An 18079-nucleotide genomic window follows, 5' to 3' on the forward strand; every position below is an offset into this window, starting at 1 on the left:
TAAGAGACTTGATTGTGCCATGATCTCAGTATAATTTATTTTTCATTTTGCCTCCACGTCTCCCTTGCCAATTATGGCTTTGTTAGAGGTTACTCTATCCAATCATTTTCCTATTTATTTTGCACTGAGTGGCAAGTGGGTTCGGCCAAGCCTTCTAAGGGATCTATTCAGTGTGTTTGGAATTTAGAAGCCCGTCTTGGTCAATGTATAAGTTGGATTGTGTGGTGGTGTTGTGCCCTTCAACATACCACTCACTTTCTTCACATCTATGACTGCTAGTTTTCCATTTTTTGTTGACATTCATACAAGTCTACTACCTTGGAGCTCTAGCATACCAAGGAGGCTCTTGTCGATAATCCTTTCTTTGGTAGTCTTGAATCTAAAGCTTATTAATTGTGACAGAAAGAGAGAATTGTAGACAATTATGCTACCCAGGGTGCCCAAATCAAAGCTAGGCTCCACTGATATAAGGTGGGTGACTATGCCTCAAAGTATTTTTCTTCGATACTTCATGCCGAACACTCTTTTTCAGGGTATTAAAATGATCAGAGAAGGGGTTCAATTCCTTTCTCCGCTGCCTGATATTTTACAAACCTTTGTGCACATTATGAGTAGGTTCTTGCAGCTTTCCCTCCCACTCTTGAGTGGGATTGTGCTCTCCAGGAGTGTCTTGGTTCTGCTCCACATCGGTTGTTTGAAGAACCAATCACTTTTTATGATCAACTTCTCTCTTTAGTTGATCTCAAAGAGGCAAAATTTTCCATGGCATATGATAAAGCACCCGATTGTGATGGTTTTCCCTATGTATTTTATAAAGCCCCATGGCACTAGGTGGGACCTGATCTCTATAATGTTTATCTTGAAGCTTTCTACTCTAATTCATTAGGCAAACTTATTAATAAAGGAAATATCAAGTTCATACCTAAATTTGGGGATCCCCTAGGTATTTGCAATTGGTGCCCAATCACTCTACATCATATTTCTTATAAAGTCATTCCTAAATCCATGGCTTTGCAAGAATGTCACCTTCTTCCTTTGATTGTTTGACCTAAACAAATTGGTTTCATTAAGTCCAGGTTTATTCTTAACAATATTATTATGGTCTAGGAAGGTATGGAGTGGGCGTGACGATATAAGAAGAAAGCTCTTGTTCTTAAAATTGATTTTGCCAAAGCTTATGATCATATTGAATGGTCGTTCATCTTGGCCATGCTAAGAGCCTTGGGATTTGGGATGCATTTTCTCCAGATGGTTCAAATACTTTTTGCAGATGCTTCTTCTTGCATCACCATTAATGGTAGAAAATCCTCTATGTTTGGCCTTTTTCATTTTATATAGTAGGGGTGCCCTCTTTCTCCCACTTCATATCTTCTAGTTGCGGAGGGGTTTGGTTATCTTCTTGCCAATTCCATCACTCTTCGTTGTGTTTGTGGTATTTCTCTGTCGGATTATTTTGCCCAACTTGTTTCATTTCCAAGATTATTCCTTCTGTACTCTGTCTGAGGATGTGATTAATATCAAGGAGGCTCATCACTATTTGGATACTTTTTTCCTTGACTCTAGTTCTGCCATTCAATGTTATAAAACTCAAAGTTATAGGCAATCAGCATCACCCACCCCTTCTTGCCTTTAGGAGTATGGTTAGAAGTGGATTCTCCCAAGCGAGGTCTTTTCTTTTTAGGCATTCCTTTTTCCTTTTAAGATTCTCCTGTTGAGCTTTGGAATATTGTTCTTTAACAAATTGAGAAGAAGATATCTTTCTGGGTTACCAAACCCATTTCTGTAGTAGGGAATTTTAGATCTGTTCCAAGATCCTCATAGCTACTCATGTTTACTAATCTTCTTGTTGGGATCCCTCTAAAGCTTCATACTTGAAACTAGAGAAGCTCCTTAGATATTTTCTTTGGGCCTCTTCTGAGGAACATAGAGGCTTCTAGAAATTCACATGGGATTATTGTTGCCTCTTGTGTGACTCTGGTGGCCTTGGGTTGATTTCTATTCAATTCCAAGGCCTTTCTTTATGTGTTAAATGGATTGTTTTGTCCATCTCTGGCAATGAGGCTTGGAAAATCCTTCTTCAGAATTGTATCTCTTCAAGTTTTCATCTTCATCACCTAGCGTAGAATGCGATTGGCTTTCAGACCCTTCTCTTTATTCAAGAACTAGTTCAAAAACAAGGCACTTTTGTTGCCAAAAGTATCTAGAAAGCCTGGGATGTTGTCAAACCTTGGCTTCAATGGGTTGGCTCTGGCTTCAGGAATGGTTTATCCTTCAACCAACACAACCTTTGGTGGTCTCTTCTCATTCAATCATAGGGGCTCTCTCTTGCTCGACTGCTTTGGATTAAGGCTTTGCATTTTCACAAAAAAATAATTGGTACTCCTTTCGATCTTTTTTCTAGAGCTACTATGAATTTTATTTCTTGGGAGAATCTTAAAAGAAGATTTTGTCTCTCTCGATCTGATCATCAGACTTCTCTAGTTCTTTGAGATGCTCTCTCTATGGAAATGATGCATAAGACTGGCATTCAATCCCTCACTCCATAGTGTAAGAATTAAAAATGGTTTCTAGACACTACTTTCAAGAATTATAAAACTCATATAGGTTACAAATGGATTTCTCCCCATCTCCCCATGGTGGATGCTTTGAATTATAAGTGACATTTAAAATAACCCATCTCTATTTGGCAGTGTAGATTTCTTAATGTGTGGTTGACTGTGCTTGAGCCTAAGCTTGCACACTTATCCTGGTGTATTCTTTTCCAAGGCTTTCTTGTTGTCTCCCAATTGGTGCATATGGAAGTTCGAGACCCTTGATGTCCATTCTATGGGCATCGTGAATCTTTTCAACACCTCTTTTGGTTTTTTAAGAGGGGTCAAAATTTATTAGTCTAGATTCATAGTTTTTCCAAACCCTTTTGACCTGAACCTTTTTCCTGGCACATGCCCCTTCTGGATGACTCTTCCCAATTTCCTAAGAAATACACCCCTCTTTAGCATGCTTTCAGGATGGAGATACTTTTTATGATTTGGAAGGATTAAAATGCAGTTATTTTTTCACACAACTCTATGGATACCAACATCTCGTTTTATTCTAAAGCTCTTATATGCCCTCATGTACTTTTTTAGATTCAAGTTCAAGAAAATAAAGTTGTTTTTGAGGTGGCTCACATGTAGGTTTTACTTGACCATTGGGGAAATGTAGCTTTTGTTGTGGCTAGGGCTCCTCCTGAGGATCCTTCTTCCCCTCATAGTCATTCCCCCTCCCAAGGTCAGCGATAGGGGCAGATCGTTTTCATGTGGCTATCTCACTGTCATAGATCTTAGGCTAGACCTCGATGATTTGGTCGTGGGTCTAGTAGAGTTGTGAATCAGCATTCGCTTCTCTGCCCCCTTGGGGAGGGGATAGAACCACTGCTAGTGGTTGTGATGGTTGGTCTACTAGTGGTGTTGGAGCCTCATAGGGAGGTGGTTCTGGTTGGCCACCCATCGTGCCCTCCTAAGGGTTCCCTTGGCTTGCCCTTACTATTTCTCCTCATCATTCTGTGGCTCCTTTAGAAGAAAGTGATGACAAAGGTGATGATGGCTACTCTATTCCTAATGTCACTCCTGACTCCGGTGATGCTTGGGGTAAATCTAATGATTAAGATCCACCTTCGCCACTAATTGGAATTGCTCTGATCACTTAGTGACTTATATGTTGTTATTTTCTTTTTGTTTTGGGGTTTCCCCTGTGACTAGTTGTTTGATTCGAGGCTTTTCTCCTCTGACTCTTGGGATGTGACCATGTGTCCATCCACCTTATTTTTGTGACTATGTATTCTGATTTCTAATTAATGAAATTTGATTTTCATATTCATAAAAAAAGTGGGCTCATTCTCAGTAGAGAAATGCAAAGTTTGGGTGGAGTATGCAAGATAATATTACTAGAGATAATTACATTTTGAGAAATTAATATAATTAAGTTTAATCCAAGCTCAAACATTTATATTTAAAGGTGAAAATTATGATTTTTGGAGTATAGAAATGCAATTCATAACATAGTAGAACAAGGTTTTATGAAACCTCTAGATGTTCAACCTCTTCCTATTGCGAATTTTGCGAATAGAGTTTAGTTGAAATAAAACATAAGAAAGACTCAAAAGTCTTGTTTTTCATCCAACAAGCTATCCATGAGTTATTCTTTTAAGAATAGATGCAATGGGAAAATCCAAAGAAGCTTGGGATTTGTTGCAAAATGTATATTATAAAATAGATAAAGTCAAAATAATCCATAAGGGAATTTCAAAACATGGCATGAAAGACTCAAAACCTACACAATATTTATTTTTGTATGTGTTGAGTTTAGTCAAACAAATTAGGTCCTATTGAGAAATCTACCTAATAAAAAAATTGTGCGAAAAAAATACTAACGTGTCTCCTTTCTCGATTTGATCTTATTGTAGAAGTTGTTGAGGAATCAAAAGACTTAAGTCTTCCTTCGGTAACTGATTTTATGAGGTCTCTTCAAATCCATGAGAAAGAATGAATAGGTATAGTAAAAAAGTAGTTGAATTACACTTTTAGAGAAACATAAATGTCTCAAAGAAAAAGAAAAAACAATTAGTATGGACATCTCATTGGAGTATGGTAAAGCTCAAAGAAAGAGGAACAAACATCAATTTCAATAAAGGAGCTAATAGTGGACCAATTAGAAATTTTTATGGATGAATAAATTCAAGTTATGGTTAAATAATAGTAAAAATCATAATTAATCAAATGTATAATATCACTATTATAAGAAAGTTTGGCTATTAGGAATGATACTATTTGAAAAAGAATAGAAAACATCTAAATTTTTCTAAAGAAAAAGAAAAAGAATTACATACTAACTAGTTTCTTTCTTATGATTCTACAAATGAAGAGAGAGACAGCTTATGGATTTTCAATAGTGGTTGTAATGGCGACATGATTCCTTCCCAATAGGAATAATGTTTAGAGAATAAGTACCACTTCAATTACTAAAAACTGATATTTGTGGTCTAATGTAAACACTATCTCTTAATATAAATTTATTTATTCTGTTTCTTTTTTGTGATTTTAATAAAAGAACGCTGGTCTATTTCATCTGAGAAAAATTAATTTTTATTTTTTTTAAATAGTAATTGAAGATATTATGCAGAAAAAATTGCTTGTCATATCAAAATCCTACACAAAATAGAGAGTGGGAATTCAACTCTAATGAATTTTGGGATTTTTTCCAAAAACAATGGAATTCACAAGTAATTGACAATAAGTTATACTCCTCAAAAAAATGGAGTTGTCATATGCAAAAGATGTATCAATATAGAAATGAATTGAAGTATATATAAATATAATGGTCTATCTGATATGTTTTGGGTAAAAAATTATTGAGACATCTATATTTTTTTTTTTATTAATATAAATGGCGAACATCCCCAATCCTTATAGACTGAAAATATGCACCATCAAAACTAATACTTGAATAAAACCAGGCATAGAAACAACAAAATAGGGCAATTATCCAAGTAATAATAGAGTTGGAACTGATTAATATATGTATTCTAATTTTAAACCAAAGCATTGGAGTTGAATATCTAGCAATTTGGCCTGAGAAGGTGAATACTTGTCAGTTGTATATTTCTTCTTAGGATGAACAATTGTCGAAGTAAATTCATTATCACAATTGGGACAATGTTTTTGATAAGGATAAAAGGATTTTACAAGGACCCGAAACCTAAAGTTTAACAACAATCGGCCTTTAGCCAAACTGGCAAGAAACAACAACAAAATAGGGGAGCATCCCTGAACAAAAACAAAAACAAAGGAAACATAGAGAAACAAGCCAAAGCAAAAGAAAAATCTCTCAGTTAATCGAGAGCATCGGATCCTTTTTCTTTTGGATGGAAATCTTGTTGATTTCCTCAAGCTCCTCCATGATGAATCTGGAGGTACCCTTGTTGATGCTTCTTCTCCTGGTTTTGGAACTGGGTCCTGTGGTTTTGTTGTCTCTAGCAACCATATCATCTCCTCCAAGATCTTTCACTGGATCACTATGATAGGATCTATAATCAACAACCATGGCATTAATCTTTTCAAGCCCCTCAATGCTATTGTTCATGGCTTCTTTATTAATGTCGACCAGGTTCTTGAGATTTTTATTAATCTCAGCCATGGATTGTTCCACCTTACCAATCCTTTGTTCGTGATTGCAATTCATCACCTCAAAATTTTGGGAGAGTTTATGAGTCATAATCATAAGCTTCTCTGGTTTGTTGGGTTTAGGGGAAGCAGTAAAAATGTCAATTATTTCTTTAACCCCCATTTTGAAGGTGTCAATTTCGTGCTCGACCCACCTCCAACAGCTCTCCTAGCTTCTGGTGGCTTCCATGACCAAATTCATCAAACTACCAGCCTTCTGATTTCCACTGCTCTCTTCAATGGCTATGGTCCCCTTTTTTTCTTTCTGGACATTGATAGGGATGTCCAGTTTAATACCTTGGTTCGTAATCTTTGGGTTGTGATCCTTATTCGTCATCTTTTTCTTTTTGGTGAGGGGTTCATCCTTGGAGATCAACTTGCTATTGGTTTTGTATTTGCTAGCTGCCCATCTGGGGGGATTCTTGTTGCCAAGCATCCCAGGAGTGACCATCATTTCCTTTTCATCCACCAGTTCATACTTAGGATCATCAACAGGAACCCCACTATCATCCAGGTCCATCCTCGAGTCAAAGACATCTTGGACCTCCATCTGCAAGCCAATCTCAACAAGCGAGGGCATAATTTCAAGGGATTTAGTGTTTTCCATGATAAGGACAATAGGTCCCTCATGGAGAACAGGGTTGTTAGGGTTCTCTAGGTGCTTTTCCAGGCTATTCTCAAGGGAGGAGGCTAGATAGTAGGGAACATAGATAATTTGAAAGTGATGAAAATGATTTAAGATAGTGAAATGGTAGGAGAAGATGCTTGCATACCTGCCATCGAGGGTGATATACCTCATTATAAACTTAGCAATGTCAGCCCAAGGGGCCATGAGGTCTTTTCTATTATAGCTACCATCGGCCATCTTTGTGACTCTGGAGCACTCCTTGCCTTTGTCAAAGAAACTTCACAAGTCCTCCTCCCCAGTTTTTCTATCCCTATAGAACCTTCTTCCAATCATAGCCAGACCAGTGACCATCGCCACCAAAGTTTCATCAATCTGATAATCGGCAACATAAGCCTTGAGACTCCCTTTTTCCATCCATTAACAAAGGCCTTTGTAATCAGAGGAGAGGGGCCATGAAGCCAGTCTAGGTAGGGGATGAGACCACCATCGATGACTTCCTACTAGACATATTTATTCTTTTTCCATTTCTCACAAGTAGAGGGCTCTTGGCTGTTCTTATCCCCTCCCATTATTCTCTTGGTCACCAAAAAAAAGGAGGAGGGCTCACTATCGCCAACCAATCGCAGAAAATGGGCCACACCCAAAGGATATCCAAACAATAGCAAGGAAACCACACAATGAGATAGGAAATCTAGTCACCCAGGAGGTTTCTATATTTTTCATTAGGGAAAACCAAAAATATTTGTTTCCCTATCAAATCAGTCATGTCATGATGAGGGATCATTAATTAACACAGTAATCATTGCATGCCAAATCACACACATTTTCAGGGAAAGTGTCCTTGCTACTCCACTAGTTGGTTGCCACGTATCCCACCGCTAGATTGGCCAGTAGATCCACCGCCTTATTGCCTCCCTGATATATGTGCGTGATTTTGAAATCTGTTAGTTCATTAATTATATTTTGGCAGTCGTTGATCAGGTTGGCAATCATCCATCTAGGATATGTGCAACCACTCAGGCAGTTGACAATGTTTAGTGAATCGGACTCCAACCAGACTTTAGTAAACCCCTCTCTTTTAGCCATGTGTAGCCCAATGTGGGAAGCACTGGCTTTCGCGTAGTGGTTAGTGTTGACTTGACATCTATATATATTTTGAATAGGTGTCTAACAAAAATTATGAAAAACATGATATCTCATTATGCTTGGTCTAGATGAAATCCTCTAATTGTACACATTAGAATATTTGTACATATTTCTTACAAGATCATATAGATGAACAAGCAAGGTAAAAATTTGATGATAAAAGAGAAAAAAATCATTCGCTATAGTAAGTAGACAAAATATTATCATTTGTGTAATCTAGTGAGTGAAAATATAACTATTAGTAGAGATGTTATATTTGTTGAGAATAAAGCTTGGAAATGAAATATTAATTTGAATAAGAAAAAGAAAACAAATATTAATTTGGAGCTAAATTTTCCATCTTCTTTTCATGGCTCAAGCAGTGGCTAAAATTGTATTGCATGACCTTTACAAAGCTCACTACCTTCTTCATCTAGGTTGAATACTAGTCCACCAAGAAAGATAATGTGTTTAATAATATTTATGAAGGTACCACTACTCTTGATGAAATTGCACAATTTTCTTTATTTTCTCATATTCAAGTTGAACCATGGGAATTTGAAGCTACAATAAAATAGGAAGTGTGGATTAAAGCCATGAATGAGTTAATCGATTCAATTGAAAAGAATATAATGTGGAAACTAGTTGATCTTAAACCTTAAATTATGTTGTAAGTTTGAAATCAATCTTTAAAACTAAATATAAAGATAATGAATCTATTTAAAGATATAGAGAAATATTAGTTGCAAATGGATCCTCTTCACAACTCGATATTGATTAGATTGAAACATATTATCATTTTGCTATATTTGACATCACAGAAGAGATTTAATATTATCATCCCAACATAGTTTGAAAATTTATCAATTTGATGTTAAATTAGTTATTTCAAATGGTTTATTGAATGAAGAAGTGTATGTAGAACAACCACTTGGTTGTCAATTTTTAGGACAAGAGGAAAAAATTTATAGTTTAAAAAGGCCATTTTACAGGCTAAAACAAGCACATAGACCATAATATAGTAGGATAGATAGTTAATTAAAGAAAATTTGAATTTTTATTTTATAGGAAATAGTCAAAAGTTTTTGGATGAGTTTTAACATGCCATGAAGATTACATTTGAAATGATATATTTGGTATTAATGTATTATTTCCTTGGAATAAAAGGAAATGGAATTACGATATTTCTATTTCATAACAAAAATATGTTAATGAGATTAGATATCATGTATGCTATTTGTAGACACCTAAAATTGTCCAGTCTAATTAAATAAATATTTTATTTATTTAATTATCTAAGCCTAATTGTCCAATCTAATGTATCTTTATGGGATATCCTCGCTATCTTGAACCAAAAATATTTGTTACGAGAAGTGTTGGGTGAAACAGAGAAGATTTAGGCTAGACCTGTGACTGAGTCAGTGTCTGAAAAAGATAAAGGGATCGAATCTGGGATTCCACCATATCTCATTGTAGCTCTCACTAACCAAGGGGAGGCATCTACAAATGAAAAGGTAGATAAACTGAATCCAACCTATTTCTTTTTAACTCTCACTATTGGGGATAAATTGCTTCATAATTCTATGATTGATTTTGGGGCTAGTACTACGGTGATGCCAAAATAAATAGCAAATGTCCTAAAACTAGAATATGAACCTTTTAATAGAGGTTTCATGCATCTTGATGGAAATAAATTCCAAGCCATAGGCATAATTAGGAAGCTTTCACTGATCTTGTATGCTTGTCTGAGTATTGTAGTTCCTCAAGAAGTTGTAATAATTGATATTCCTCCTATCTTTGGCCTTTGCCTATGAAAGGAATTCATAGCCAAGATAGGTGGATACCTCTCCTTATATTGGTCACACCTTATTTTGAGAAAAAAACATGGAGCCAAGTTAAAAATTGTGTTTGAACCATTGCATTTTGAACATGTAGTTGATGAAGCCTTCATGAATTTTGAGGCAACCCACACTTCCATTACTAAAGATGAAATGCATTATGTGAAATTGTTGGAGGATGAGGAAGTAACTGATGATCAGACACGTAAGCATGAAGTTTTCTTAAATGAATTTATTGATTTTGATCCCTTTGGTAACTATTATGCTATCGATATTGGAACATATAATTTTTGATAAGGATCGACTAATCTAACTCAAGTCCAACAAGCTCCCTAAAGGTTTGATTACATTAGAGAACTTATTTGATTGTGATGATTCCTAGAATGATAAAATCAAATTCACAATAGACAAGACAGATTATATCAAGCTGAAGGTTGCTAAAGGGCAGAAACTATAGATTGGAAGGAATGTTCCCCAACATGATAAAGATAGACTGATGCATTTATATGATAAGTATAAGGGAGTCATCACATGGTCATATGATGATCTTAAACGATACAACCCTTCTTTCGTCCAACATACAATTGAGCTAGCAGAGGGAGCTGAGCCAACCAGATAAAAATAGAGGTTGGCTAACCCTCAAATTGAAGCCCTTGTGACACAAGAGCTAACCAAGATGATAAATTCATGGATAGTCTACTTGATTAAACATGGATCCTGGGTTTCCAATTTTGTGCTTGTATTGAAGACGAGTGGAGATAACCACATTTATGTGGATTTTTTGGACTTGTAGAAAGTTTATTTGAAGGATCATTACCCTTTTCCATGCATGGAATTGATTTTACAAACGGTGGTGAGTTCAATAATGCTCTCTCTCTTGGATGGTTTCTCAGGATATGACCAAATATTGATAAAGGAGGAAGACCAACACAAGATGATGTTCACTACCAAATGGGGAATGTTTGCCTATGCCATGATTCCTTTTGGTCTATCTAATGTAGGTTCCACCTTCTAGTGCGCAATGGACATGGCATTCAAGGAGCTGATAATTAAGATAATCTTGATTTATCTCGATGATTTAACATGTTTTCAAAATTCAAAGGTGAGCATTTTGATCACTTGAAGTTAGTCTTCCAAAAATGCTAGGAGTTTGGGATCTCGCTAAATCCTAAGAAATGTGTGCTTGGTGTCCCTCAAGGAAGGCATTTCTATTGATCTAGATCATGTTAAAGTAATTAAGGAGCTTCCCCTCCCTATCAACAAAAAGGGAGTGTAGAAAATCAACTTTGTTAGTAAGTTCATTTTTTATTTTGCTGGCTTGGTAAGACCCATCACCCTAATGCTTAAAAATGAATTGCAGTTCAAATGGACTAAAGAGGCTAGAGAGGCATTCAAAAAGATCAAGGAAGCCATCTCATCTACCTCAATTTTATTTAATCTTGACCTATCTAAATATTTCATAATGTATGTTTATGCTAGTGAGTTTAGCATTGCTATCATGCTAACATAGAAGGACAACGAAGGAAAAGGAGAGAACCCAATCACTTTCCATTCAAAGACCCTAAAAGAGTAAGAAGTCAAATATAACATTGCAGAGAAGCAAGCATTCACTTTTGTCAAAGGGATGAAGAAATTTGGACACTTCATTGCGTGCAACAAGACAGTAGTGTATGTAGCTCACCTAAGTGTCTGAGAGTATATAATGGAAGGGGAGATCAAAGAAAAAAGTGTTGGCTTGATTATGAAAATTCTGAAATATGATATTGATATCTGACCAAACAAAGTAATCCAAGGAAAAGGCCTTTGTAAATACGTGGCTCAAGAAATAGAGGTTCTTGAAGAGGAGCAAGAGGAAGTGGTCTTGGTTCATGAGTTTGCATCTAAGAGATGTTGGCTAACATATAGAACATAATTCATGCAAATCAGAAAGTTTCCCCTTGATCTCCCTCATAACAAGAGAAGATTATATAGGTTGGAAGAATATCTATTACCAATTGATTAAAGGGATCCTGCCCAAAAGAAACTTTGATGGAGTGCTCCTCCGGTGCATGGACAAGCAGAAAGAGGAAATAATTTTGAATGAATTTCATAATGGTTCTGTAGGAGGTCATTTCTTTGCCCAAACCATAGCTATAAAAATCACCCATGTAGGATATTACTGGCCTTCTCTATTCCATGATGCACACACCCTGGTCCGTGCATGCAAGGGATGCAAGTTCTATGTTGGTAAATGCAATAATGCGGCCCTATGCCTCTAAAACCTATAGTCATGGATGAGCCCTTTTCCTAGTGGGGATTAGATTTCAATGGATTGATAAACCCAACATCTAGTTTTAGTCATAAGTGGATCCTACTAGCGACATATTATTTTACCAAGTGGATAGAAGTAGTCCCTTTAAATAGTGCAACTTAAATAGAAATCCTAAATTTCTTAGCAGAGCTTGTAGCAAGGTTCAATCCATTGAAGTGCATCATCTCAAATAATGTTAAAGAATTCCTAGGTTCTCGAGTCACATAGTTCACTTTTTACCATGGTATATATCATAAAACGTGTTCTAACTATTACTCGCAAGGGAATGGCTTGACATTATCAACAAACAAGAACCTAATCCAGCTCACCAAGAGGATAGGAGAAAAGCACAAAAGAGACTAGAATAGACACCTAGGGAATGCACTCTTGGATAATCGTATAACCCCTAAAAAAATTCTAAAGATTCCTCCTTATTAGCTTGTATACGAGAAAGAGGCCTAGTTTCTGGTATCCTTAGAGATCCTAGTGTTGTAGCTACTCAAATACTTGGAAATGGAAAAAAATCAAACCTATGGAAGTTTGAATGGTAGAACTATTATTATTGCAAGAAGAAAGGGAGAAGGATTTCATCTCCCTGAATGATAGATAACAACTTGTTAAAAAATGGTTTGATAAGAGGAGTTCAAACCCCACTTTCAAATACAGGGACCTTGTGTTGAAGTATAATGACCAAGGTGCCAATCTTGGTCAACATGATAATCTTGATAGCCTTTTGGTATGCCCTTTCTGCATTTCTAAATGGAAGGAACATAACACTTTTGATTTGGAAAATATGCAAGGTGAAGCATTCAGGGTTCCAGTTAATGGAATCCATCTGAAACCATTCAAGTAAGCTACTTCTAAAAAAAATTATGTAAATACTATAAATATTGAGTGTTTCACTTTCCTTCAGGCCATGCTTTTTGTCCTAGCTAGAGGTCCGAACATTTTGAATTCTTAAGCCTTTCAAAGGATTTGAATTTTACGAGCCAAAAGTAGAAACAAAAAAACATAAATTTCACATTAAAGAGCCATGTAACATAGAAAGAAGCAACTATATTTTATTATATATTGTTTTCGTTTAAATATGCAAGAGAAAAATTGCTCTGAGGCCTTTTGTCAGAACTACATTTCTAAATGGAAGGAACATAATGCTTTTGATTTGGAAAATATGCAAGGTGAAGCACTCAGGGTTCTAGTTAATGGAATCCATCTGAAACCATTCAAGTAAGCTACTTCTAAAAAATAAGTATGTAAATACAAAAAAACATACATTTCAAATCTAAGAGCCATGTAACATAGAAAGAAGCAACTATATTTTATTATATATTGTTTTCGTTTAAATATGCAAGAGAAAAATTGCTCTGAGGCCTTTTGTCAGAACTACATAGATAGAAAACATATAAAATGGCAAACGGGAGACATAAATCTTCTTCTTCATCATCATCTTCCTCATTATCTTCTTCCCCTACATAATTAGAGTCAGAGTTAGAGAAAATCATAATCGCTATAAGGACTAGGGGTTCAGCAGGAGTCAGAATCTTGGGGAAGATGTAGTCTCTAAAGTCGATGTACCAAGAGATGTTGTTAGAAGGTATCAAGGAATGCAGATGCAACATAAAATCACTAGCATCCACCACCCTATCTTGGTGTTGTTCCAGAGTCATCGTTTTGAAGCTAGAAATCAAGGGTAGCCATGGAATCACCTCCCCATGATCTATAAGGAGCCTCAAGTCTAAAGTTGTGGGGATTCCTATGTGGGGAATGACAATGTCCACCACTTCATCTAGCTCACCCAGGTACAGTAATTGAAAGAGCACTTTAGTAAGATGGATAATGGGGTGCTTCGAGACATTAATGTCTAGAAGCAAGGCTACAAATTAAGAACAAATATTCATGTTTACATGGTATTGGTTCTTAGAACCCACAAAATCCTCACCCAGAACCCATGTGATTGTAGTGTTTTTGGTTCTTGTGCCCTATCATCCTTTGGAGACGACAATAAAAAATATTTCCTAAGAAAGTTGTTTGTGCCTCAATGCTCACTAGCCTTATAGGGGTATCCATAATCTCTATTCTCAATGATCAAATTGAATGCTAGAACGAGTTTGGTCATCCGCTCAAGGGATATTTATAGAGGTGAAATGATATAAGCCTAAGGCAAAATTAATAACTCATTATTCTATGCAAGTTGGTCCATAGTGTTAAGCAAATTCACAGCAGGCAAAAAGTATTGAACAAGATTATAATCTGGTTGTAGAGAAGCTCGAGAAGTGTGCAGGTGTGAGCTTAAGCCACAAGTCCATGTATAGATATATTACTTATTATGGTAAATTTTGAGTGTCTCTTTTCTTATATGTTCTGCAGGTTGTCTTAAATGTACAACAAGCGAGAGAATGTGCATTTCTCAAGGAAGATGTTTGGATTTCTTTGATGACAATAGGGTTAAGTGTAGTGTCTTTTCAGCCCGTTGAGATGGTAGCTACATGAACATCTCACAAATTAATTTTACATGAGCAACCTAGGTGGCATATGCATCAAGAAAAGAACATAAGTGTAGCTTCAACTCATTGTTGAATGTGAAAATCAAGGGTAGTAACATCTTAAGGAATATTAATAGATTGTACAAATGCATATGCAAAAGTAGTGGCTTGTGAGAGAAAGACATTATTTGCGCCTAAGTAAAAGAGCGAGGAGAAGGAAGAAATAGAAAGATGGCCACAAAAGATAGTGTTTCAGGCGACATTGTAGGTCTCAGCACAACTGATTCTTTTGTGGATGTATTCAGAGACATATCATATGCCTCTCATGTCATGTCCCCGGAACTTGTCTACGATGGAACAAAGATGATTGAGAAGAGCATCCATAAGAATTCTTCGATAGTTACAAACATGTATGAGGAGGTTTATGACTTAGACTTGCGGGAACACCCGATGAACCTATAGGAGGGTGCCTATCTGAAAATGTTGGTCCATAAGGGAAAAGGCAATTTAGTGTCTTTGGCATGTGCAAGCTCTAGGTTTGTGGTCTCCCACAATACATTGTACCAATGGTCCCTCATTGCCTTTAATTAAATGATGCATTCATTACAAATTTCAAACCAGACTTGGCCATTATCTAGGGAGATATGTCAAGGGTATTAATAGTTGTAGAAGTAATTAGAGATATGTTGTGCATTCGCTTGCTCACCAGTGATATAAAAATTCTCCAGAAAAGAATTAAAGGGATAGTAGTGAAGGAGGAAAGATGTTGTGAGATTATGTAATAGTGCAATAGGTAGAGACCCAGCTGAGACGGAGCTTTCAAATCTCCCTATACTAATTAGAGATTTAAAGCAAAAGGATCTGCAACACATCTTCTCTATGTTGGCATATATTTGTGGCTTTGACAATTACTTTGACATGTACCTGTTTAAAATGGGGATGCTCTTAAGGCTTCATAAGCAAAGGGAGCCCTTTTGGTATGATTTTGCAAAGGACCTCACTTAAGAGATCATTGAGTAGCTCGTGAATTATATAAAGCAATATAAGTTCAAATACACCTCATTCTTTATCCATATGTTGTTGCATCAAAATGTAAAATTCTTTAGTGAGTATATGGAATTGTCTACCCATGATGATGAAAAGAATAGAAAGCATGTAATCACATGGACCCCACTCCTATCTACCACTTATGATTCTTATGTTTTTTTGGATGCCTTCTTAAGTCTTGCCCTGCATGATTTGAGAAAACAAGGTCTATATTTTGACACCCACTTTTCCAAAGAGAAAATTGGCTGGATGATATCATGCCAACCTCATTGTGATTGGTTTCTAGGGAAATATATCTCTTTTATTATAGTCCATGGTTTTATAGAAGAACCCTTCCTCTAATTGAACTCCATATAGGTGCAGGAAAAAACAAAACCTCTATCACCCAAGACCAGAATATTTTAGGACATATTACACTTGAGAAGAGGCTTTAGGAAGAAGGTGTGGTCTCCTCAAAACTATTCCAACCAGGGCTAATATTTATTGATGACAAATGGAGATATGATTCCAACGACCACCTTTCAAAGTGGAAGAAACCCATATTACATATGCCTCGTGAGTATTGGGAGACCTAGATAAGTACAACCCAAGAAGACCCTAATCTATATGTGGATCTAGCTTTCATTCCTAAAGAGGAATGACCACCATGGCTCAAGTTTTACAAGACAACAGGGAAGGTGGACTTGGCCAAAAAGATACCTGCTATTCTGCAAAGGATGATGATGAGGATGATTGGCCAGAAGGAAAATGGTTGGGCTTTTAGACATCCATATAGGAGATTCAATATCTCATGACAAGAATTTAGAACATCACTATAGATGAAGTTTTTGAACAAGAATGGTAGAAGTATCATAGTGATGATAGTTTTGATAGTGATTACAACTCTCCCTAGGTGGCACTGCTATAGTAGAGCCAATTCTTCTACAAGAAGGCCAACAATGGAGGGAAAAGTGTAAAAAGGTTGAACAAAGGATGATATATAAGGCTCCTAGAGCTTTGACTTCATATGAAGCTATACAAATGCCCCATTCATAAATATTGTAGTGTTTGTAAATTGTACACCCTTGCTAGGATGGTACAGTTTCCCGCTTAGGTTAGCACCCGCCTTAGTGTGTCTTATGTCTTGGATTTCTTATTTCACTTTAAGAATTTAATTAATTAATTTAATTAAATACAAAGTCTGATTTCATCACTTAATACATCATAAAATTGGGCCCTTTACCCTAAGTGTGCCCCTTTTTATTTTATTCCGCCAATAAATCATTTAATCATAAACCCTAATTATGTCCTATTTTGACCTTTAAGGCCCAATTTCGCATATCAAAACACCTCGAAATCACTTGTAACTTTAATATTCACACTAATATAATCATATCTAATAGCCTTGAAAATTTGGTAAAAATTTGGTCGGACTATGTGCGTTCCCGCCACGGTCCTCAACTTTTTTCCTAAGATTTCAAGAGCACAATTCTATGATATTATAATGCTTAACCCAAAACGATCGGTAGGAAATTCAATTCCTAGGTCGGCCTAAAGGTGGGATTAAGTTGAATTTAAGATCTAGGGTTTCGTTCATAAGATCTCTCTTTCTTCATTTCAAGGAAACTAAGAACTAAGAAGGAGGAACCAAGATCTATCTAATCTAAGGGAGTTTTCAGCAAAGCAAGCATAAGGATCCTTCTATGTAGTGAAAGAGAAGCCCATGTGGAGTTTTCAACAAAATTCAACAATATTCAACAACATTTCATCAAGCATTCATCATTAATTAGGAGCCTTGAAGACATTGAGGAGTAATAGGACATCTTGTGACAATATCTCTCCCTTGGGGATTGGTATGATTACATGTTATTTTCATGTCTTTGTATGAGCTTCTTTACATCAACTTGAATATTTACATTCATTCTTTAGATCACTTTGCATCATTGATTTAGACCTTTTAATTTGTCAATTACAAGCAATTAGGGTTTACTTTTAGGGTTGTTGTAGATTGTTTACTTTCATTTTAGGATCTTGCATACACACAAGGTTATAGGACACACATTTTTAGTACATTATCAGTTATTTGTGGAGGTGGAAATCACCAACACAGGGGTTTTACTAAGGAAAAACCCTATATAGCCACCCAAACCTTCCCTTTTCAGTCGCAGGTGCAGAAACAGGTACCTGGAGGCACTCTCAGCTCAACAAAAAGCACAGGAACCACCCAGAATCATTAGATCTACCCTAATCTTCCTATGGCAGGGGTGTGGTTCCCTGGTCCTACCTGGGAAAATGGAGTGGCACCATTGTCCTCTTGCTTTTTAGTGATTCTTAACATAGTTACAACTTCAGGATCTTAGATTTGTAGTTTCTCAGTTGCAGCCTCCTATCTACAGAAATAGGATAGTGGTGTGGCATCCTATTCTAGGTCAATTTTTTTCAGCTTTCAGGATCAAGTACACATCTATAATCCTCCCCCTTTCATGCTT

Source organism: Cryptomeria japonica, chromosome 1, assembly GCF_030272615.1.
Source record: "Cryptomeria japonica chromosome 1, Sugi_1.0, whole genome shotgun sequence".
Taxonomy (NCBI): Eukaryota; Viridiplantae; Streptophyta; class Pinopsida; order Cupressales; family Cupressaceae; genus Cryptomeria; species Cryptomeria japonica.